The 25,273-nt window shown below is 43.7% G+C and overlaps 1 protein-coding gene across 10 annotated transcripts in view; it reads right to left on the reverse strand.

The window, feature by feature from the left end:
• DAGLA (diacylglycerol lipase alpha) overlaps positions 1-25,273 on the reverse strand; it is a 202,119-nt gene that overhangs the window by 100,079 nt on the left and 76,767 nt on the right. Inside the window, exon 1 of one of the 10 annotated variants that reach the window (XM_053264086.1) lies at positions 22,186-22,235. The exons of the other annotated variants lie outside the window; for them this stretch is intronic. The gene's annotated coding sequence lies outside the window, so the exon portion shown is untranslated. Of the gene's footprint in view, positions 1-22,185; positions 22,236-25,273 lie in introns of those variants that run through there. 10 annotated transcript variants of the gene reach the window in all.

The following is a 25,273-nucleotide window of genomic DNA, read 5'->3' on the forward strand; positions in this document are numbered from 1 at the left end:
CCTGTGGGCTCCCCAGAGGCATCTGATGGGCCATTGTGTTAAACAGGAATCTGGACTAGATGGGCCTTGGGCCTGATCCAGCAGGGCTGTACTGTTCTCCTAGAGTTCCAGTTCTACACAATGGCGTGTGCATATTCTCTATCTACTTTCTCAGCAGTACAGATGAATAGTCATCACTACTCACAAAATGATGCCAACTCATTACAAGGTTCTGGCAAAACTGCCCTGCTAGCTTTAAAATACTTCCAATACTCTCCCTTTATCCCAATATGCCATCCAGCCATTGTATATATCAGAGATCCAAGCTCAACATGAGACCATCATTCTCATGTCTGTTTTGTTCACTAATGTGTGTGTGGGGGGGCAGCACTGAACCCCTCTCCCATCTCCTTATTTCCTTGCAATCAGTTGCTCCAGCCACTTTTCTCCCTTGACTTACTAGAAGCTAGTAAAAAAGAGAAGAGTGGCTGGTGCAGTGGATTGTGGTGAGGGAGACCACAGGAGAGAAGAGAGGTTGCCCCTGTCGCTCTACATGGTCCTTTTGCTGTTTTTACTGATATATTATTTAATATAACTTTACAACAATTTTAAATAAGAATTGTACAAAACCTGAAGAAGAGTGGAAAGGGAAACAAAGGCAGGAGGTGGGGGGGGGGAGTCAGAACTAATTAGGCAGGGAAGGATAAGGATGGGGTAATCAGTTATTGAAGTGCAAATTAAGCAACCACAGCCACTCTGGTTTACTGTAAGCCGTCCACATGGAAAGGTGGGTGTCCAATTGCTGCCGCCTTTGATATGCAGTAAGCTTGTATGCTGATAAAAAGATAAGACTGTCAGTCTACTGGAGGAAACTTGTCTTTCCAGTGTTGCAAAATACGTCTTTGGGAGCTAGCAGTGCTCAAAGAAAATCTGTTTTAATTTATCTGGACATTTGTTTCCACACTATGGGTACATAGCCCAACACTAGAGAAGCAAAGGGATGATTCTAGGACTAAAGTAATATCAACACATACTTCTGCCCAGAATGAGTCGATTATTGGGCACTCCCTCATCACACAGGCCAGTGTATGGGCTCCTTTTACAATTAGAATCACCCCCAGGCCTTCCTTTATATGTGAACATGGAGACACATGAAATAAACACAGGTCTGCCACCATCATACCTAGTATGGCCCAGAATATTCACAGCTTCTGTTACTTCCAGCTGGGAAAGTCTCCATACCCCAAAGTAATCTCTGATGGAAGTAAGTGCTGTCCCTTCCACAGAACTAGTTACAACAAATGAAGCTATAAGTTACTTAAAAAAGAATAATTAAAGTAAGTGTGCCCACATCTAGGACCTGTTAAGGTACCCACAGGCCACTACTCAAGATGGAGATGTTGTGATACAGCCTTACTAAGCTGGAAATGTATGAATACAGTGTCTTATTTCTTAACTTCAGCAAACCAGATGTCACTAGCCTGGATCTCCTTTTTATCAAAATAAATATCCATCCTGTATCGACTGTTCTCCATCTCACAAGCATGCCAGGTAAGAAGTGCTCACGGATGAACTCTCCAAGCTACAATAACCTGACTAGTCACAGCACTCTCGCCTATAATCACAAGTACACCAGATGGCATGCACTTACCATACCCAACTCAGGCGGAAATCAGCAATTAGAATATGTATAAAACGTCATCAATCTTCAGGCTGCTATTTTAAAGCCTATGAATAGAAGTCTTTCTGTCTCAGAACGTGCATCTTCACAATCTGGAGATTGTTCTTCCTTGGAGGATATGATTTCATCTTTAGGAAACGTCTTCAGCTTGTTGGGAGGGGCAGGGGCCTTCTAGCTGATGGCTGCTCACAGAAAGAAGCTTCTTCTGAATTCTGAACAAATCTCCTAGCGTATAATCTGAAGGGTCATATGCTATAACCCTTAAGGGTTATAATTAGGAAATGAGGCGACTGCTGCCACAAATCACTCTATTTCCCAGTTTCCTCATAACCCCAGGAAGGACCAGAGCAGAGATGTGAAGCTCAGCATCAGGAGAAACTCTTCTCCCACTGGAAAACTCAAGCCTGAAAGAGGTGCAATACAAAATGCCACTCCACTCTATGGCAAAGGCAGGAGATTTACTCATGGGTTACTGTTAGAGCTTTTCCAGATGGTTGCTTCCCTTGTGGAAAAACGGTTTGGAGAAAATGCTGGACTGGGAATATCTGTTTCTAAAGTGGGGTGAACACATACAGATGTCCCACAGGCCTAAGTGGACAGGAGAGGTAGCTTATGAGGCGGTCTCTCTACCAATGGTAGAAACATTCTATCCTTGCAGAAAAATGGGAAGCAACCCCTTGCCTCTCCCTCAGCTCCCCAAGTCACCACATGAAGGTTGCACATGTGCACTTCTCACAAACGGCTGCAGAATATCCCTGGTAGGAGAAGGTGCTAGGACACAGATGCTAGTCCTGGGCTTGAGGCTGGGGGTGGGGAAATGTGCTGGCTAATCAAGAAATCAGCAAAGCTCACAGCACCACTCAGAAGAGCTCCTGGATTGCAGTACCAGCTCCCCAGAGTTCCCCAATCCACCCAATGTCCCCCTCCCTCCATGACAGCTTTGGAAGCAAAAGGAGGCCGAACCCTGCCTTTATCTCCAAAGCAACCAAGCAATGTGACAGGGCAGAGACAGAATGCCTGGTGTGCTGTTGCTGAGCCCAGTGCCGCCCTCCCAAGGCTTGCTTCAGCGAGGAAGGGAAGGTTGAACCCTCCCGTCTCCTCCAAAGAGGTCATTGTGAGGCTATTTGACTCTGAAAAACCTATCTTTCTGAACTACAGCTCCCCTCCTTCAACAATTTATTCACTGGAAGGAAAAGAAATAAGAAGCGCTCTTTAGCCCGTTCCTTTACCCTGCAATTCCATCCAGGTTCCAACTTCTACAAATCCAAGATGCAAGATTTGTATTTAGCTCTCTTTCTCTTTAAGTTTCTGCAAAGAAATCTAAATAAAGATGAAAAAAGTTCAGTGCTCTCTCTAATTTTTTCCATCTGTGTGTGGAATGAATTTTGTTCTGGGTAGCAGTGTCAAGGCAGTGTGTGTGCAAGAGCATTCGGAGCAGGGTCTTCCTGATTCAACCTGAATGGCATCTAAAATTAACTGAGTGGACATCAAGAAACTTGTGAGCGTGCACATATGTGCACGCCTTAGAGGGAACACTGTCACTGAGGTATAGTTCTGATATTTTGGAATTTCACTATCCGCTTATAGTTTTGTATTCTACAGCTGAAATCTAGACTAACAAAGCACTGGTGTGGCTAATGCTCCTCATGCACTCCTCAAACAGGGGAGAGACAATTTTTGAATCTATCCTTCCCTCTGAAGCAGACTGTGACTCTAGAAAATATGTCCTTGAGGGCTGTGTGAACCTCAGGGATATATTTTCAGGAGACACTGTCAGCTTCAGAGGGAAGGGGAGATCAACAAAAATTAACCATGCGCTGAAGCATGCATGCACTGTCACTGCACTGACACTTTGTTTGTCCTTATGTCAATCAATGATTGTGGCCTACACCGGAGCTTTCAGAGGTTCTATCTAATTCCAGTGGAAAACATGGGTGCCTTGCCTGTCTGACAGGTCTTTTTGTCTCATTTCTTTTAAGTTCATATTCATCCGAAAATACACCAGATGGCACTAAGCAACAAGCAGTTTCAAAATTATCTTCTATGAAAGGACATCCCTAGACTCACACACCCACTAATAATGCCTTGACTAGCCTCCTCTGCAAATTACACAAGCTGAACAGAGTGCTATACTATCAACATCCTCAGCATATTTTTCAGAAATAAAATAGATAAACATTCCCAGCAAGTACACTTAATAGATCTGTTTGCCAGTGATGCTGCCTGCTTGCTTGGTTGCGGTTATGAAAAAAACATTTTTAAAAATTAGTAAACTAATTATCAGAAGCCCCAGTTCCCTACCCTCTTCTCAATACACAGAATAAGGATGAGGCAAGAGGGAAAGGGTACTGAGGGGTGAGGGAAGGTGGAACTCCTTCTTAAAGCATTAGCAGCACATCACTGGCAACAGGTCTCACAGAACTTGTCAGAACGCGTTACTTCTCAAAGCCATTTAAAAAGGAAAACTCACGAAAATTGGCAGTGTTAAGTCTGAGTTCAAATCCTGACGAAGCGCCATGGCTAAAACACTGGACTGCAAATTAGGCCTTCCTTGTTTCAAATCTCATCTCTGCCAGAAAAGCCACTTCCTCTCAGCCTCAGCTGACATATGGGAATAATAATACATACTTAATAGGGTTGTTGTAAGAATTACATCAAATTAACATGTGTGAAGGGCTTTGCATAATCAAGGAGCACTATACAGGTAAACATTATTACATTATTCAAAGGGGCTCCATTCCGGGGTGGGAGCAGGAATAGCAAAACTACAGATATTAAGTAACAAAATCAATGAGTTTGCAGGGGTTAGGTTCCTAGACCTGGAAAATCGCAGTAAAAATAATAGGGAGGGGGGAGCGAAAACAGGCCAAATAAAGTGCCCTACTGTGCTCCACAGGTCTGTAGGTGTCCAGCCATACCCCCCTGCCCAAGTCCCAAATGGGGAAAATCACAACCTTTTCCCTTTCTTTTAATGAAATGAGCCACAAAATGGCTCCTGGACACAAAATGGCAGCCAGAAATGACCTCCGCGGTCACTTCCTGCCCTCTAGGATCTGTGGGTTTTAACCCTTTCATACCCACAAATATAGAGCCTGGGTGTATTTTTACACCCGTGGATACCAAGAACCATAAATAGCAGTTTTACAAATAACGGGATTCTCCTGCACAAATCTTAAATATTACTACTGTTGAATCCAAGGAATGAAGAAATTTTGAGGAATATGCCAGTTACTATGGAGGCGGAATTAATTATGTGTAGGAAACTCATTTTAACAGACTGAGTTCAGAATGAGTACAGAATCTAACTCATTCCATATCATTAGATGGCTTCAAAATGTCCGGTTCAGAACTCAATCCTATTTCTGCTGAATTAGTGGCTAACGACACATGTGCATAAACAGCATTCGGGCATACAACAGGACCGCCCTGCAGCTCTATGTGTTCCCCTATGCATGCTTTTTTGCACTACTGAGCCAGTGGACACTTTGCCCAGAGTGCTCTCCTGCACTCCCAAAGTTCCCTGGCAGCAACATGTTTCCGCTGTGACAGTGGGCTTTGAGAACACAGGGAAGCACTCCAGAAGTAATGACAGTTTGTTCCACTGTGCAAAAACGCACATGTAACTTATTGTTCCATTCAACTCACTTATTTTCCAATAAAGAATGGAATATTGCCACCCTTTGCTCCTCCTCCGGTCAAATCATAACACACTTAGAATTTCTTCATGATCTTGATAGGCCGTTCCTCTAGTTTTCTGTTCCTGTAGAAATGAACTCTCCGTTATATGGTATATATGGTAGATGAACACAATTGTCTTTTAATGGATGCTAGAAACTCATTAATTTAACGGAACAGATCCCTTACTCTAAATGAATTTACACCTCAGGAATTCCTTATGCTTATACTAGGCTTCAGTGCTTCACAGTTACTTTATATCAGAGCTGAATGCTTTATTTGTTGATCTTTGAAACAAACTAAACTCAGCTTCCAGATATCAGCAGCTGTGTGCAATACTATCTACTTGGGAAAGAGTGGCATGTAGGCTAGAAACCTTGCAAACAGATGTGAGGGGGAAACTATTAGGCAATCTTACTCCACTATATAAGATTTAATATACTGCCCAATCCAGACTCAGGGCACTGTACAGGCAAGAACAGCACCCGAGATTTAAGAGAGAGAGAGAGAGAGAGAGAGAGAGAGAGAGAGAGAGATTAGCAATAGCAATAGCACTTACATTTATATACCGCTTTACAGCCGGAGCTCTCTAAGCGGTTTACAATGATTTTAGCATATTGCCCCCAACATTCTGGGTACTCATTTTACCGACCTCGGAAGGATGGAAGGCTGAGTCAACCTTGAGCCCCTGGTCAGGATCGAACTTGCAACCTTCTGGTTACAGGGCGGCAGTTTTACCACTGCGCCACCAGGGGCTCTTTAAACGGTTTAAAGAGATTAAACGGGCAAACACCTTATGGAAAAGAAACGTCTTCAATAAGATCTTAAAGGCTGAAAGGGACGAGGCAGACCGAATCGGGGGGGGGGGGGAGGAGAGAATTCCAAAGTAAAGGGGCGGCAACAGAGAAAGCCCTTCCACCGGCCCTAATACAATTGACCTCTCTGAGACCAGGGACCGAAAGAAGGGCAACCTGAGAAGATCTCACAGGATGGGACAGAACTGGCCGGGAGAGGTGGTCCTGAAGGTCCTATATAACAAACTGTGAAATGGTTTCCTATACATGCAGCCCAATTCTATACATGTTTACTCTGAAGTAAGCCCTAGAGAGTTAAATTTACCATAATTTTGGGCAGAGACGCTGCATTGGCATAAAAGCCGCAGTAAGGAAAAAAGGCTGAAAAACTGCAGGAACCCAGCAGAAATGCTGCATCGGTATAAATGCCGCAGTTAGTGGGGGACATCATGCTTTTTATTTCCTTTTTTTTTGGTTGTGCTGGACGCTTAAAATTTTACTACAGGTTGATCCTGAATTCTAGCGTAAATACCGCATCAGTGAAAATGCCGCAGGCGGCAATAAACAACTTTTAATAACGTACCCACCACTGCCTTTCTACCCAAAATTATGGTAAGTATGCATTGAATTGGATTTGAGCCTTTACATTATTCAAATTATTATGGAATCACAGTTATCACCTTTTTTGTGTTTAATTATTGATGATGATGATGATGATCATCATCATCATCATCAATACACCACTTTTCAAGAATCACACAGCAAAAGAAATAAAATAAGATTAACAAAGCAAACTTCCACTTCTAAGAGTATATTGCTCTGAGGCAGCACATCCAAACAACAACAAAGAGCTGAAAATGACCTCCAGGATCAGGATCATCCAGCTTATACCTCAAAAGATCATTTACTCATTCCTCTTCACTGCATTATCCTACTAAGTCAGGAGGGAAGGGAAACCTGGCCCACTGCCACCCATTCAAAGGTGCCCTCCTAATAAAATAGTTACCAACCAGGAAGCTAAACCATACATAAACAGAAGCTTATTCCGTATCCTCAAAAGAGGACACCCAGGCCAACACATGCCTTTACCCACTTAGAATTGTACTTACAACCAATAATCACCTTCTTGGGCAACAAGATCATTCCTTTCTAGGTCATTCCTTGAGAATGACTTAAGATCATTCCTTTCTAGGTCTAGACTTTTAGCTAAACTTTAGTCCTCACAATGTATCTCATAGCCAAGAAATTTGAAATTATTTTTGCAAGCAAAGTGCCGTATCAGACCATGATAAATCCTGGGGAGCACTGCTTTTTTAAATCAAGCTTCTTTCAATCCTTGGCTAATCTAGGCTACATACCAACAACACAGAGTATACTGTTTCACTCCAGCATAGAGCTTAAGTAGTGCTTAAATGCCAAAGTAACCAACACTACATCTAGGGAAGGATATGTGCAATGTGTACTCCAAAGGGAATGCACATCTACTAACATCTGCACACAAACACAGGAGGGTTTTTAAAACTCTACTCGGAATGCCTTAATGCAGCATCACCTGCCTTTGATGCAAGCAGAAGAATTTAAATTGGATCTGTTTCAAGGGAAACAAGAAGTTATTTCACATTCACAAAGGACTGTGATACAGAATTGCTATCTTAACCTTGCTTTTCTTGATCTATAATTGCTGTCTCACTTGCATAGCAAGACAATAATCTAGGAAAAATGAGAACTAGCATTGCCTAACCAAAATATACAGAAACAAATGTGTATGTGTAGATTAATTATATGCAGTTGGTGTCGTGCTTTATTTGTTGCATGCAACAGGAAGCACAGAATGGCTTCTATTCAGATTAACAAACAGGTTCTTCCACATGTAAGAATTCTGAAGCAGCCAAAGTGAGTTTAGTTTATGTTTTGGCAAAGGATATAAAACACAACAAAGTACAATAGATATACTTTGGGTTTAGTTGCAGACCTTGGAAAACAAGAGGGATTTCCTCCCTCATAATATAACCAGAGTAATATTTAATGGGTACTGCAATCCCGCCCTTTGCTATACACTTCACCCAATACTTTGGAGACTGGGTATAGAACCACCAAGGAATGTAAAGGAGACAGCTTAAGACACCCTGGGAATTATTCTTCTCACTGTGAAGAATGTGGTTTTTCCAGTGGAAGCTTCTACCCCCATCCTCTTGACCTTCCTCATGTCAACTCAGTAATTAATGTGGAAATCAGAAGACAGCACAGCAGGGTGAACAGCTCTTGCTCTTCAACTCACATAAACGACAGCTTCAGCAAACTTTTCCTGCCTCTGAGTCGACTGCTGCTATAAATACCATGCTTCAAAGCTTGGTGCTAGAATATAGCAGCCCAGAATCTCAGCCATCTTATCAAGAACCTCTGCAACTGTGCATGCCCTGTTGTAAAAGGGTGCCCAGTGTCCACTGCCTCTTATACAAATAAATATTGTACACACACAGCTGTGTGTGTGTGTACATGTACACACACACACACACACACACACACACACACACTTTCTATACTCAGAATGGTCCTATTCACATACAGACCATAAACATTTCTCTTTTATTCTTAGTACACATCTTTTCTATTCTCATTCTGGTCCTTCATTACTTCAGCCCATTTCAACAGTGATTGTTTCCTCACCTTTGCCCCCTCTCCTAGTTTCAGTCTCCATGTTTATGCCTTTTCCTCTCCACAGTTCTTCTAGCTTCTATTACTGCTTTCAATGTCTTAGCCACCCTAGAATATCATGATATACCAGCCATCCTCTGCATATTTGCCAAACAGCTCTTCCTGCAACCTGTCAACAGAACTCCTCCAGACAGTTTCCCCATCACTCAACAGAAGAGAAAGGTCCTGCCTCCACAATGTACGCTTCAGGATTATCTTGGAAATAAGTATCCAAATTCAGACTAAGAAAACGGCTCTTAAAATAAATAGTTCCCCCTGTCAACTAATTTTTTGCTTGTGTAGCCATTCCTGGTTATTCTGCCACTACAGATGTGTTTGGGGATGGAGAGAAAATTGAACATCAACTAAATTTTTATTCTAAGGACACAAGTGGAGCCTGCAACAAAGTATTGCAATCCCTGACCCTAACGCCCGTCTCCAAGATTCTATAAGCTGTTAGAGACTCAAGCAGGCTTATTCCATCTCTTATCCTCATTCCAATTTTCTGGGATTCCCCCCCACCACCACCATAACATCTTCAACATCCCTTTGTTCTTGGGGGTCACTGAACAGACTCAGTCCTCAATAGGATGTTTTGGACTTTAGTTTCCATTTACTTTTTCATTTAATTTTTAAAATTTATATATGTCTGTGTACCTTGGGAGTTTCCCAAGCAGGAAGTTTTTCACACCTGGCGTTTAGTTTGCATCTCCTCCAGAATGGAGAAGTTATTCACATATCTGCCAAATTTGCCCAAAAGTCCCTGCAAGCTATCAGGGAGCACTTCACAAACAATTTGGGTTTTTAAAAATTGAGCATTAGAGTATAGCCTGATTTATATCCGGGGTAAAACATCCTTCCAAACTAATAGACACTTAATCACCTATGAGGCAAGGAGAGGTGATGCCTAAGGCAGCAAGTGTAGGTATTCTGCTGCCACTGCAAGCAAAATCTACCTGCCTGCTGTGGCCACTCACCTCATCACTGCTGCTGCCCCTGGTATTTGTGTGTGTGTGTGTGTGTTCTCCCTCCTGCCAGTGCTGGTGCAGCAATGTTGGCAAAAGTAGGCAGCATACATCCAGCCTTGCCATCCCTGACTACTCTCACTGCTGCTGCTGCACCAGCAACTGGCTCAATCTCACCAGCAGACAAGCTTGGTGCTGAAGGGGAGAGTGCAGCTGCAGGGAGAGTCAGGGGCCAGAGGAACTGGATGCATGCACACCGTCCGATTCCACAAGGACCAGCACGCACTGGCCCCAGGACAGGATGCATGACTGGAAGGGGAAGAGGAACAGCATCAGTGCCAGTCTCTGGCATGGCAAGCAGGGCTGTGTCAGGGCCAGGCTTGCCTAGGGATAATAACAGGTTTGTGTGGAAGCGTGGTAGTTACCATCCTCCGTGACCAAGCTTTGCTCAATGTGGAGCAAATGAGCTTCAAATGACTGCAGACCAGCCAACAGCTATTTTAACTTATAAGTACTTGGGAAAAGTCAGTTGGAGCGTGGACATGTGGGAAAGGACAAAGAGAGTAGACGTGTGCCTTGGACACAAAGAAATGTTTTATTGAGGGGTAATAGGGGTACAGGTGCAGAGTCCAATGGCAGGGTGCAAATGCATGGGTGCAGGCTTGCAAGTCTGCAAGAGCACACCATGCAAGAGACTGATGTGGGTGTGTGTGCACGAGGTTATAGGCAAAAAAATACCCTGAGGCAAGAGTTCTAGTGGAAGAGACTGATAAGGTGTTTCTTTAGGGAAATGCCAGTGTATTGGAATTCTTGCTCCAAATAAGGCATGAATATTGAATAGGTTATGTTTAGGGTGTTATCCTCTGTGTGCTCAAAGGAAATGTTTCACCAAGAAATTACTGAAAGTGATTACCTGAATAGAGATGGGCGGGGTTGCGGGGAGACGCATTGTACCTTTTGGCATTACTCACCCAATTTCGATAACAGCAGGGAGGAAACAAGGTGAGAAGTTCAAGAAGCCTTGGGACTTCTTATCAACAAACATGGGAGGAAGAGAACTTACATCCCTTTGGCTTTTGTCTCTTTTACTCTTCTAATTTGTTCTGCCCCAGATATCTCTGTATATGCTCAGATGCAATCAGAGGAGCACTTCCTTGAGTCCATTGCACTCTTACAATGGCTGGAAGGCACCATGGGGAAATACCCTATTCAACCCCACACAGCATCCCTCCAGTAGCTGTTGCTGGTGTCTATTTTATGTTTCTTTTTTATATTGTGAGCCCTTTGGGGACAGGGAGCCATTTTATTTATTTATATCTATATAAACTACTTTGGGCACTTTTGTTGAAAAGCTATATATACAGTTGTCCCCTGCCAACCGTGAGGGTTCAGTTCCAGAAACCCTCACAGTTGGCAGATTCACGATAGGGAAGTCATTGACTTCAATGGGAGACAGGGGGTTAGGGAGATAGTGAGTGCCAAACTGCCTGAAAACACACAAACAGGTTTTTTAAAAATCCCTCTGGCCCCTGGAAATGACCCAGCAACCCCAGAAATGACCCCCTGAACCCACTGAAATCGGCCCCAAACCACCAAAAATCACCCCAACACACACACACACCCCCGAAAATGGCCCCTGACCCTTGAATTGACCCTGTGATTCTGGAAATCAGCCCAAAAAAGGCTGACTATTTTTTTTAAATGGCACCAACTGCGAATATTCAAGTCACAGTTGGTGAAGGGGGTGACAGTTTGCCAGCCACGGATACTCAAATCCGCAATTGGCAAATGAGCGGTTGGCGAGGGACAACTATATTTGCCATATTCGTTATCAGAACGACCTATCACTTTTGGAATGCAGAGAGCTACAGTTTCTCTTCCTAGCAGGCTAGGGGAAAATGGCTAAGTTTTCTCTGGATTGAGGGGTATATTGAAGCACGCAAAATTGCATAGCAAGCAAGTCCAGTAACAGGGAGTGAGGTGGCACATTGGGACTTACATAAAGCAACGACTGACAATAAGCTGCCTTGGTTTGCTATTTATATCATGGTGAATCTGTAGCCCAGAATGCTAGCTAGCTGACTCTTCTTAGGCAGATAACTAATTGTGCTGGAAAGCCCTGGATGTTCCAGAATGTGGCACTGATGGCTATAAAATATCCTGAGGGTGAAGTCATAAGCAGGGCCTTGAAAGTCATGTCTCTTTCACCTAATGGGAGGGGCTTATGTGAGAGTGTAAGTTGACACAATTCTTCCCCTTTATTTTCTCTTGCCCCCAGCCAGTGAGTGATATAATTAACAGGTCTTGAGGGGGGCACTTCCCCCCCCCTTTCCCACATACCTGAGGCTTTCCCCTGCTTTGCTATATAATGCCAGAAGGTCAGGTGTGAGTGGACTTCCTGACAGTGGTCCCTCTAATTTTTTTCATCTCTGTACAGAATGAGTTTTGTTCTGGGCAGCAGTATCAAGGCAGTGTGTGCGTACCTGCATTCAGAATGGTGCCTTCTTGATTCAACCTGAGCGGGATCTAAAATGAACTGGGTGGACATCCAAAAACTTGTGAGCGTGCGCACACCTTAGAGGGAACATTGCTTCCTGCCAGTCCCTAACCTGCACATATCCTTGCTATGTAGTGGGGTGAGGGGGCGGGGTGTTCTGGAAAGTGTTTCCAATGTAAGCAGCTCTCCTGAAGTATGGGCTTAAAGTATTTGCACACTTGTGCAAGACTGCTTGTGCTTGCTTAAATGCCCACAGCAGCATGGGCCAATTGGGAACCCCCACATACCACTGCTCAACATGTGAACCAGTATTATTGGTGTAATCTTTTGAACTGGATGTTGTTTTATGGTATAAAATTGTAAAATGTTGTAATATTTTTAGATGCCTTATTTTGAGCTTTTTAGGTTTCATTTTAAAAATTTATTTATGTATTTTTCACTGCTGGCCACCATAAGGTGAATTTTGATAAGGTGAGTTAGAAGTCCTTGAACAAACAACATAGAGTCCCCAACATATGTAGAACCACAACATTATTTTTGGGTGGTCCCATTTTGTTTCCAAACTAATAGACAATCACTTGAGTCCACTGGCTGAAATCCTGAATAAATTACTCAATTTAAAGAAGTCTCATTGAAATTAATAGGACAAATTAGTCATGATTAACTTGCCCTATTAATTTCAGTGGGACTTCTGTTGAACTGATTCTGCCCTGACCAGCAACTCAGACTTCCCAAATGAGGAGACTGAATATACTTCCCTGCCAACCCATCAACTAGCAAAAGACCTCTGCTTCCTGTCAGATAGGGATGAGCACAGAACCGGTTCAGAGGCCCTTTGTGGGCCTCCAAACAGGTTAGAATGGCTGGTGGTTCCGCCAGTTTGAAGGTGTGTGTGTGTGTGGGGGGGTGCTGCTCTAAGGGTGAGGGAGGATGCACTTACTGCTACCAGCCCTCTTCCCCCACCGGTGCTCGGTCTTTTGAAAGTCCATGGGGTGGCAGCGCACCTCCCTGAGCCCCATTTACCAGAACTGAGCTAAGTATCTGGCATGCCTGTGCATGCTGGCGCCGGCGCATGCACACACAGCAGAGGCAGGCACAACATGCAAGTGTTGCCGCTAGCACACACAGGCACACTAGATACTTCCACTCAGCTCCAGTAAATGGAAGTAATCAGGGCGGCAGGGAGGTACGCTGCTGTCCTATTGACTTTCGAAAAACCGAGCACCAGAGGGTTTGTCTGATAGTAGGGATGTGCCTTCTGCTCTGTCTGATAGTAGGGATATGCATGGAACTGGGTGGGGGAGGCTCGAAGGTGGGGGATGCCGCTTTAAGGACTTCCTCGTCCTTAAAGCGGCACCCCCCGCCTTTGAGCCTCCCCCGCCTGGTTCCGTGCACATCCCTACTATCACGCAGAGCAAATGGCAAGGCACACCTAGGGGAGACTCAGTGACACTGAAGAACAAGACTCCTAGTCAGAGATCTACCCTTTTAAGATCCTTCCAATTTGGGCAATTATCAGGCTTGCCAAAGTATTTAAGGGATCAATTCTGACTCTTCTTAGATAAATATCTGTGCACCCTGGAATCTATCCTAGGCCCTGCAGACCCTGCCTCTGACTTCTTGCTACCTGCTACTAATATCCAATAATAATAATAATAATAATAATAATAATAATAATAATAATAATAATAATAATATTTATATACTGCTCTTCAACCAAAGCTCTCAAAGCAGTTTACAGAGAAAAATAAATACATAAATAAGATGGTGTCTGTCCCCAAAGGGCTCACAACCTAAAAAGAAACATAAGGTATATACCAGCAACAGCCACTGGAGGGATGCTATGCTGGGGTAGGATAGAGCCAGTTGCTCTCCCTTTGCTAAACAGAAGAGAATCATCACTTTAAAAGGTGTCCCTTAGCTCAGTTAGCAGTTCCCAGTCTGCTGCTCCAGGTCCTACCCAGCACTTCCACAGGTCTCTTCTAGACTTTTACAGGATAGATTTGTAAAGGTGGGTGTAGCCAGCAACACATTTTCTATCAGTTAATAATCAATACAAGAATGGACCTGCAAAAAATGTTGCACGTATTACCTGAGCCTGTGGTTGAGCATGGTGGGTGGGTGGGGGTGGGGTGGGGAAAACAAAAGTTAGTAATAAAGACAAAAGTTAGTAATAAAGACAAGTAATAAAGTACTTGCTCTAATTTAGGTCTTACTTCAAATACAACTTTTATTTTTTTCTGTTTGAGGGTATTCTGTTGGGGAGCTGGGGACTAGTGCCCAGTCCCAACATCTTTTCCAACCCCCTCCCCCTCAGAAACACAATGCAGTGTGTTTGCTGGTGAGCAAACAAAAAAGAGTTTTTATATTATATTATTATTATTATTATTATTATTATTACATTTATATCCCGCTCTTCCTCCAAGGAGCCAAGAGCGGTGTACTACATATTTGAGTTTCTCTTTCACAACAACCCTGTGAAGTAGGTTAGGCTGAGAGAGAAGTGACTGGCCCAGAGTCACCCAGCTAGTCTCATGGCTGAATGGGGATTTGAACTCGGATCTCCCCGGTCCTAGTCCAGGACGCTAACCACTACACCACGCTGGCTCTGTAGCACCAGAGTGTGGCACCATGTGTGGCACCACGCTGGCACCTTTCCCCTTCAGAAGCAGAAGGGCTTGTGGCTGTCCTGAGGAAGTGTTCTTCAAGCTGAAAATGTTCACACTCTCTCTGTTCAAATTCTCCTTCACTCTTTGCCACAGAGTACCATTAACTCTGATCACCTGCTTGTCTGTTAACTGTCTGAGCTCACAAAGATTTCATCCCATTGACCAATGTAAGGTTTGGGGGCCCCCTAGGTATTTTTTCTTTCACACTTTCTGAACACCAACATATCTGAGGGTCACCCTGAGTCTACTAGTACTTCCCAAATGCCTGCAGCCACTTTGGTTCTCTTTCTATAAGAGTCTCACATTTCAGCACTTTTGGAAATAGTATATAGATGAATAATGGAAATTTAACCCATCGTCTATGCTTTCATAACTTTAAAGATTGAAGTTATGCAATAAGCTTTTCATGAAGCTCCCCTTGAAAACATCAGTTCAGTTTTATTTCGGTCTCTGACCAGCAATACAAAGTAGACATATAAAAAACCTTAAGCATTAATAACAACAATCCTTAAGTATAACAATTGGATTAAGCATTAGAATTAGAATCATGGTAAGCAAGAAGAAAGCAAACAAAAATCCTCATCTGAACGGCCTGGAAAATTTCTTACTAAAGGAACTATAAGAAAAGTATGACAATCTTGATTAAAAGTAGAGTACAGTTGTCCCTTGCCAACTGCAGGAGTTCTGTTCCTGGAAACCCACGCAGATGACAAATAGGCTTGAGCCCGAAATGTTTCAGAGGCCATTATAGAGGCCTCTGAAACGTTTCGGCATTCCGGAGGAGGTGGGGGTGTTCCCTTAAGGGCAGGGGAGGGTGCACTCACCCCTCCTGCTACATTTCCCCCACTGGCGCTCTGTTGTTTTAAAGCCCCTCGGGATGGCAGCGTTCCTCCCTGCCGCGCCGTTGCCATCATTGGCAGGAAGTGGCTGGAAATATCAGGCACACATGCGCCCGTTGTGTGTGCGCGCGCGTCCATCTGCCATGCACGCGCACACACCCGGTACTTCCAGCCGATGAGGGCAAAGGGGCGGCACGCAGGAACGCTGCTGCCATGAAGGGCTTTAAAACAACAGAACGCCAGTGGGGGAAATGGGGTGAGTGCAGCCTCCCCCACCCTTAAGGAAACACCCCCGCAACAGTACCAGACACATCCCTACTGACAAATCCTCAATAGGGAAGTCAATGAGGGTATTCTTACTGTCACTGGAAAGCGGGCTAAGGAAGTTTAGCCCGCTTTCCAGTCATTGTGGGAACCACCGGGCTCACAGGCGAGCCCGGTGGTTCCAAAGCAGGTAACCCGCTAAAGTACTCCTCTCGTTAAACAAGGTTAGCGGAGTGAGTGCTCCACTAACCCTGTTTATTTGATCATGTATTGCCATGCTGTAGCAACACACAAGGAGGCCCCTGACCGGGAGGGTGCAAGCAGGGATCTCAGGGGTCTCTCCAGGATGCCCCGCACACTCGTGTGGGGCATCCTGGAATTTCAAGGAGCTGCACAGCCCCTGATCCCCGCAGCCCTCGCCGGCTCCGTGAAGAAGCCAGCAGCCGTGTGGGCGGCCGATCCAGCCACCCAGGACTTCAGGAATGATTGTCTGCAGGGAGAGTGTGCTAAGCCCGCTCTCCCCGCACACCCCGTTCAGGGAGACTTCAATGGAAGACAGGGGGTTAGGGAAATTGTGAATGCCAAAGTGCATGAAAACACAAAAAAAATGTTTTTTTAAAAATCCCTCCTGACCCCCAACCCCCCCCAAAACAGCCCAACCCCCCAAATTGTCCCCAAACCCCCCAAATGTCTCCTAACCCCCATAAATGACCCCCTGACCCTCAGATTGACCCTGTGACTTCAGAAATCAGTCAAAAAATGGCACCAACTGCAAATACTCAAGTTGCAGTTGGTGAGGGGGATGACAGTTTGCCAGTCACAGATACTGAAATCTGAGATTGGCAAACCCGTGGTTGGCGAGGGACAAGTGTATAATAAAATGTGAGCTATAGACTGAACTGCTCCATCTCCACATAGGCATACCCATTCCTCATAATAACCCTGGTATCTCAGGTTGAGGTGGTGCCCAGAAGGGCTTTCTATCAGCTTCGGCTGATACGTCAGCTGCATCCATTTCTTGAGATGAACGACCACAAAACAGTGGTACATATGTTGGTAACCTCCAGACTTGACTTCTGCAATGCGCTCTATGTGGGGCTGCCTTTGTACGTAGTCCAGAAGCTTTAGTTGATACAAAATGCAGCGGCCAGGTTGGTCTCTGGGTCATCTCGGAGAGACCACATCACTCCTTTGTTGATAGAGTTACACTGGCTGCCAATAGGTTTCTGGGCAAAATACAAATTGCTAGTCATAACTTATAAAGCCCTAAATGGCTTAGGCCCTGGGTATCTAAGAGAACGTCTTCTTCATTATGAGCCCCACCGCCCACTGAGGTCGTCCGGAGAGATCCGTCTCCAGTTGCCGCCAGCTTGGCTGGTGGCTACATGGGGATGAGCTTTCTCGGTTGCTGCCCCAAGACTGTGGAATGCGCTCCCTACTGAGATACGATCCTCCCCGTCTCTGACAACTGTTAGAAGCATTTGAAAACCTATCTCTTCACCCAAGCTTTCCATTCTTTAAAATTTTAAGGTTTTAATTCGTGGATGATTTTTAAATTGTTAAATTGTTTTAAGTTTTTATATATATTTTAACTTGTTTTATGCTATTGTTAACCACCCAGAGATGAAAGTTTGGGGAGGTATACAAATATAATAAATAAATAAATAAATAAATAAATAAATAAATAAATAAATAATCTGTTTAAACCTACCCTCCAGAACTGCTGATGGGAGAGCATTAAAAACGTGCCAATGAGAACATCCTTCTATGCTTAGGCACCATTAATGTGCTTTAGTACCTAGCTGGTTTGGAGTTATATATTTGGTTCCCAAAGTAAAACTTATTTGTAACAGGTTTTGGCATGTGATGTCTAGGATCCTTTGTTTTGGCACATTCATGGTCCCACGATATCAATAGCTCAGGAGAGAATACAAGTGAATAGAATGTCTTTGCTATTAATAATTTCCATTGTGATTTAAAGCCATCCTTCAGTATTTCTCCATAGGGGAAAAATAAGCTTTAACCATAAATTACATACTGCTAGCCAGACACTGGTTTCCACACTTGGTACAGCTGCTGCTATACACAAAATCACATTAGGGACACAGCAAGGCACCTGAAATAAGCTTCTCAAAAGCTTGTTTTGTTTTGTTTCTAAGGCTGCAAAATTGGAGTAGAAGGTAATTTGGGCACCATATAGGAGATGGGCTAACACTTTAGCTTTGTATAGTTTGATAGCAGCCAGGATAAACTGTCCACCTCTAATCTGGAATAAAGCCAAGATTGCTGAATACTTCTTTGGGCACTTTGCATTATAAAATCTTTATGTGCATATAAATTACCTTTTGATTGGAAAACTAACCCTAAATATTTAAAATGGTCAACTTGCTTAATTTTAAATCTGTCGATACTCCAATTCAACTTCTTAGAGGACTTTGCAAACAGCAGGATTTTAGGTTTTTTGGTAATTAACCTACAAGGAATCTTGCCTGCAGTAGCATGCAAGAGCCCACAATGCTCTTATTAACCCGACAGGGATAAAATCATGACATCTTCCTCATAAACAATGCACAGATATATGTTTAGATGCTAATTCTGGAAGATGGTGATCTAAATTACTTAGCCTCTCCACCATGGAATTTATACAAAAATTAAACAATAGTGGGCCTGAAATGAAACCCTGCCTTACACCTTTCTGGATAAGAATCTCTTCTGAAAGCTGTCCATGTGCTTTGCATCTAACTCGCAAACCAGTGTTCTCATACAATTTGTAAATAAGAAGACAGAATCTCCAACTAAACAAGGAGACTAAGTTTTCACCATAGTTTCTCTCGCAAAATTAAAGGCAAACTTAAAATTCACAAAAATAGCATATATTTTTTAAATAGTTTTTGGTTTTAAGTGTTCATTGATTTTAATTGTTTTGATTTTAATGTAAACCACCCTGAGCCATTTTTTGAAAGGCGGTATAGCAATCAAATAAATACATACATCCATATACATCAGGCCGAATGAGAATTTTGAGTATACTTTTCTACCAAATGATGGACCAAGCCCTGTTCTAAAGGCGCACAGCGAGACCTAAATCTGGCTTGCTTCTCCACTAGAATCTCTTCAATCTCAAACCAGTCAAGCAGTTTCTCATATAAATGGCAGGCATAAAATCTTACTAATTATGTTTAATAAGCTTATAGGGTGATAATTGACTGGATCATTTCTCCCGCCCTTTTAAAATATGGGGATTATTATGGCCAATCCATAATATGGGCCGTCTGATCAATAAAGGTAAGAAGAGAGGCTAAAAATGGGGGCCCATCACTCTTAATTATTTTTAATTAGCCCAGGTGGGATATGATCACTTCCAGGCACTTTGCCTGGTTTTAACTGAGTTATCAAATTGGCTACCTCTGCAGCTGTAACTGGAGACCACTCAGGGAGAAAAGCAGACCCAGACTCCACCCCAGAGGAGCTTCCTACTTCCTCGGTATATAAATCATGAACATGGGCTTCCCGGACCACAGCTGAAATATGGCAGTCCAAACAGGTTGGGTTGTATGTGGATCTATCTGCAACAAGGCCACCAAATGCAGCCGAATCTTTTGCCTTAGCTACAGTGATCAATTGCTGCCAGGCACTGCGCTATTATTATTTATTATTATTTAACAATAACTTATACTTTTTCTGCAGTAATAAACTTTGAGGCCCTTGAAAACATGTTGTTTAAAAACTACAGCTAGTGCAGTTTAGGATGGTATATAAACGTATTAAATAAATAAATAAATGATATTCAACTACCTGCTTCCAGATTTTTATTTTTTAAAGACAACAAAAATCCAGGAGACTCTGAGATCGTTCTCAAGCCAAGCAGGCGGGGCGGCAGGTGGGGCAGGGAGGAAGGCTTGTTTACTCATCTTCCTCCCAGACAACAGAGTTCTGCTGTTGGGAGTGCAAACTGTGGTCCCAGACAAGCAGCACTGTGATACTGCAGTGCTGAGCAATGGAGGCCGGAACAATACGTCCTGACCCCCGGAGATCCCACAATGCTGTGGGGATCCCTCCAGTGACAGGTCAGTGCCTATCAGTGATTCAGCGCCGGCTTCAAGCAGCCAGCACTGACACACAATCGCGTAAACACTGTTATGGGAGTAATCGCTCCCTAGGTGGGTTTACCGCCAAGCTGCTATCGGGAGCCAGTCGGCTTCTGCGAGTTCCCATGGGCAGCCAAGCCCAGGCTTGGCTGCCCTGGACTGATCATAGCTGCTCATGAGAACAGCCTCTTATTCTATCTGAACTGCACTGACTGCTTATTAGGTTCTCTGCCTAATTTAAGGTATTGTTTAAAACATGTAAGGCAAGTCTCAAAATGGACCCAGGCTGTGCCTTTGTAAAGCATAAGCATTTCTCCAGCATATCTGATGATGCACCTCTCATTATAGGAGCCCTCCATCCCTTGAGAAGGGAGGTGAAGACCCAAGCCCAGCACCATCAATTAGACAGTGAGGTCATTCAAACAACTGAAATCTGTGTTCTATCCAGGGAGCTACATGTGCACCCAATATTTGGTTCTGTGGAAGCAAGGTAGGAGGTAAGGCTGAGTAGCTTTCCACACAATCACTTCCACCCAGGTTTTCCTCTTACCTTGCTTCCCACACAGCTGAAAATTGGGAGCACACACAGCTCCCAAACTCAGGTAGAACACAGTTTCTGATTGTGTGAATGACCTCTATGTGTAGATTGCAGCAATCCTACACAGTAGTTTCACACTGCATGTGCTCCTGATGTAAACGAGGGAGAGCTGTGTAGGCATAAAGCAAAAACAGGATTGCCAAATTTTACAATCTACACACAGATTTTATTCCACATGGAAATACCTTATGTCCAGGATTTTGGTACTGTGCTGATTCATGGCTGTGTGGTACAGCACCAATAATCAACAGTAAACTATATTTAGTGGGGGAGGGGCCCTTGGACACAAAATTTCTGCTCCTAGGGCTAGAGTAAAGAGCAGCCTTCCGGTATCTCTGAAACCCAGGGTGGGGACGGGGAGGACTGAAGGGGCAGTACATGGGCAATGTTTGCATTACTTAAGAAGCAAACGCACTACGGAATTACGTAAGAGTTATGACATTTCCCACCTTGTTTTCCATCACTTTCATTCATTAGTTGGTACAATTAACAGATTGACGTCCTAATTTAAAATACAGTTCTGTTTATTCAGTGATGGCTGGACGAATTCGCCAGTAACCACTACAGAGATCTAAACAGTTTTTCTGTTACCTAATTCACCCCCACCCTCAATTCCATAAAAGCCCCTCGAATGCTGGAGAAGTTGACTACAGCATGACTACAGCTCGCCTGAGTCAGCACTGTAGCTCAGGCAGACAAGCAAATGTGTGTGTGGGGGGGGTGGGGTAGGAGAAGATGTGAAAAAAACCTGGGTAGCTTTTCCTCCTACCTTTCTTCCACACAACTGAAAATTAGGAGCACACACAACTACCACACCTGGATAGAACTGTTTTTGATTGTGTGAATGGCCTCTATGTCTTATTAGGACACTGGTGGCGAGGGCCTCTTTGCTGGGCCACTGAGCCCCAAGGATTGAGGTCAGCCTCAATCCTATCTGCTTGATTTAGAAAAAATATGTAAGACTTGTTTTTTCAAAAAACATTTTTATTATTTAATATATTGTTATCTGTGACTAAATTTTAAACTACAGGCTGAGTGTTCATAAGTGTTCATCTTACCGTTTGTGCTGTTTTATACTGTTTTCTAATTTCTGCAAACCACTTGATTGTTAAAAACACAGAATTGTTTTAAGTAAAATAATATATTCACAACCTTCAATACTATCATGGGTAATCTGAAAACATGGCAGCAGTGAGAAAAAGTCAAGATACTAATTTTTTCGACGTATGCAGAGGAAGCTTAATGTGCCTGAAATCCTGTGTCATATTTAAATCTCACATGCATCCCTTCAGCAACCCAGAGCTAAATGGCGTCTCTCTTTGCACACAGACTCTCTAAAGACTGCACTTCCAAACACTCAGCATATACCCCTCCTACTCAACGCCCACACACAGTACATTGTGCACAAATGTACAGCAAGCACATAATCTGCATGCACTTACCTTCTGCATAAACCCATGTAACTGCGACTTGTCTTCCTATCACACAGAATGTGCTTTTCAAATCACCCCTTATGTTCTCTCCACAAGGAAGATTGTGGGGGGAAATTAGAAGCTGTTTCTAGTCTAATTATTTAATTAGATAACCCAATTTTTAAAAATATCTTTCAATTCCCAGATTCTCTCATTATATAATTCAGGGCATTGTAATATTCTGCTGCAACTGATAGAATATTTGTCCAAACCTTTTCTCTCTTATACCAAAGGCACATATCAAGGTCTGCCTCATATTCCCTTCCTGATACTATCTTTCTTTAGCTTTTACAAACTTCAGAGGTCTATAAATTTTGGCTGAGCTTGCCAGTCAATCACTGTTTCTAGCAGCGAGTGAGGAAAGGCTCTTTCACCTTCATAGAAGCAAAGTATGAGTCTCCCTTTCGTGCATGCTGCCTAGTAATGGGGTTTTAAGATGGGAGGAAGGGCAAATAGTATGCACATATGCATGTGCATTTTTGTTTGTTTGTAGCAACTCCTCCCCTCTCCCACCCATTTTATTTATTTATTTATTTATTTATCAGATTTGTACACCGCCCCAAACTTTCGTCTCTGGGTGGTTTACAATAGCATAAAACCAGTTTAAAGCATATACAAAAAACTTAAAACAATTTAACTATTTAAAAATAAACCAGAGATTAAAACCCAAAAAATTTAGGAAGCTGACAAAGCTTGGGCGAAAAGATGGGTTTTCAGGTGTTTTTTGAAAATTGCCAGAGATGGGGGGGATCGTATCTCAGCAAGGAGCGCATTGCACAATCTCAAGGCAGCAACCAAGAATGCCTGTCTCTGTGTAGCCACCAAACGAGTTGGCAATAACTGGAGACGGACCTCCTCAGATGACCTCAATGGGCGGTGGGGCTCATACTGAAGAAGACACTCTCTTAGAGTCTCAGAGCCTAAGCCATTTAGGGCTTTATAACTAGCACCTTGTATTTTGTCCGGAAGCCTATTGGCAGCCAGTGTAGCTCCATCAGTAAAGGAGTAACATGGTCTCTCCGAGATGACCCAGAGGCCAACCTGGCTGCTGCATTCTGAACCAACTGAAACTTCTGGTCTACATACAAAGGCAGCCCCACGTAGAGCACATTACAGAAGTCAAGTCTAGAGGTTACCAACAGATGTACCACTGTTTTGAGGTAACTGATCTCGAGAAACGGGCACAGCTGGCGTATCAGCCAGAGCTGATAAAAAGCACCCCTGGCCACCGTCTCAACCTGAGAAACCAGGGAGAGCTGTGAATCCAGAAGTACTCCCAGACTGCAAACCTGTTCCTTTTGGGGAAGTGTGACCCCATCTATAACAGGTGGCTCAAAATCGTATCTAGAGTTCTGACTCTGCACAATAAGTACCTCCGTCTTATCTGGATTCGGCTTCAGTTTATTCTCTCTCATCCAGCCCTTTACTGCCTCCAGGCAGGCATTTAGGGAGGATATGCCAAAACTGGGGACCACACAGGGCTAAGAGGCCAAAACTGAAGAAATCCCCCATGTCAGACCAATACATAAAAGTCTGAAGAATACAATGGACTATATATATATCTTATTAAACCTTTTTATAGGAGAGAATGCCTAGATAAACCATCATAAAGAAAATTGCTTCCCCTGAAGATGCCAAAAACATAGGTATAAACTGAAAACATTATAATACATAAATAAAATGTTTTCAGTTTATACTTATGTTTTTGGCATCTTCAGGGGAAACAATTTTTTTAATGATGGTTTATCTAGGCATTCTCTCCAGAGAGTCCTATAAAGAGGTTTAATAAGATATATATATAGTCCATAGTATTCTTCAGACTTTTTATGTATTGGTCTGACACGGGGGATCTCTTTGGTTTTGGCCATTTAGGGAGGATATGCCAGCTCCCGAAGAAGCTGACATGGAGAAGCAGATCTGGGTGTCATCAGCGTACTGGTAACACCCAGCTCCAAATCCTCTGATGATCTCTCCCAGCGGTTTCATGTAGATGTTAAAAAGCATTGCAGAAAGTATAGAGCCTTGAGGGACACCATACGTAAGCTCAGATTCTGAAAAGCAGCAGTCTCCAATCGACACCATCTGGAATCTATCCAAGAGGTAGGAGCGGAACCACTGTAAAACAGTGCCTCCCACCCCAACACCCTCAGACATTCCAGAAGGATACTGTGCTTGATAGTATCGAAAGCCACCGAGAGGTCCAAAAGGACCAACAGAGTCACACTTCCTCTGTCCATTCCCAATCGGAGATCATCCATCAGGTCGACCAAGGCAGTCTCCACCACACAGACCGCCCGAACACCAGTTTGAAATGGGTCTAGATAATCAGTTTCCTCCAAGACCGCCCGGAGCGGACAGGCCACCACCCTCTCAATTACCTTGCCCAACCATGGGAGGTTGGAAACAGGCCTATAATTGCTCAACTCTGAGGGGTCTAATGCAGGCTTCTTTAGAAGAGGTCTAATGATTGCCTCCTTAAGACAAGGAGGCATCCTGCCCTCCCTCAGAAGCATTTATTATTTCCACCAGGCTGTCTACAACAACCTCCCTGCTAGATCGAACAAGCCACGTTGGACAAGGGTCAACAGAACAAGTGGTAGACCTCACTGCTCCAAGCAGCTTGTCCACATCCTCAGGATTCACAACCTGAAACCGATCCAGTCAAATCACATAAGAGGTGTTGTTGGGCACCTCCAGCTCAGATATCAAAATTGTGGAGTCTCCATCTAGGTCGGCCTGAATCCGAGAGATTTTATCTGCGAAAAACTCTTTAAACACATCACAGCGGGTAACTGATGACTCCAAATTCTGGTTCAAGGGAGGGGGAGCAGATACTAGTCCCCTCACAACCCTGAACAATTCCTCTGGACGTGAACTTGCAGAGGCAATACGGGCAGAAAAGATCCACCTCTTTGCCGCACATATTGCCTGAGCATAGATCTTTAGAAGTGCTCTATATCGCAATCTGTCGGATTTGAATCTAGTCTTTCTACACTTGAGCTCCAATCGTCTACCTTGCCGCTTCAGCCCCCGTAGATCTTCCGTATATCAAGGTGCC

The sequence above is a fragment of the Hemicordylus capensis genome, chromosome 1 (assembly GCF_027244095.1).
Source record: "Hemicordylus capensis ecotype Gifberg chromosome 1, rHemCap1.1.pri, whole genome shotgun sequence".
Lineage (NCBI taxonomy): Eukaryota > Metazoa > Chordata > Lepidosauria > Squamata > Cordylidae > Hemicordylus > Hemicordylus capensis.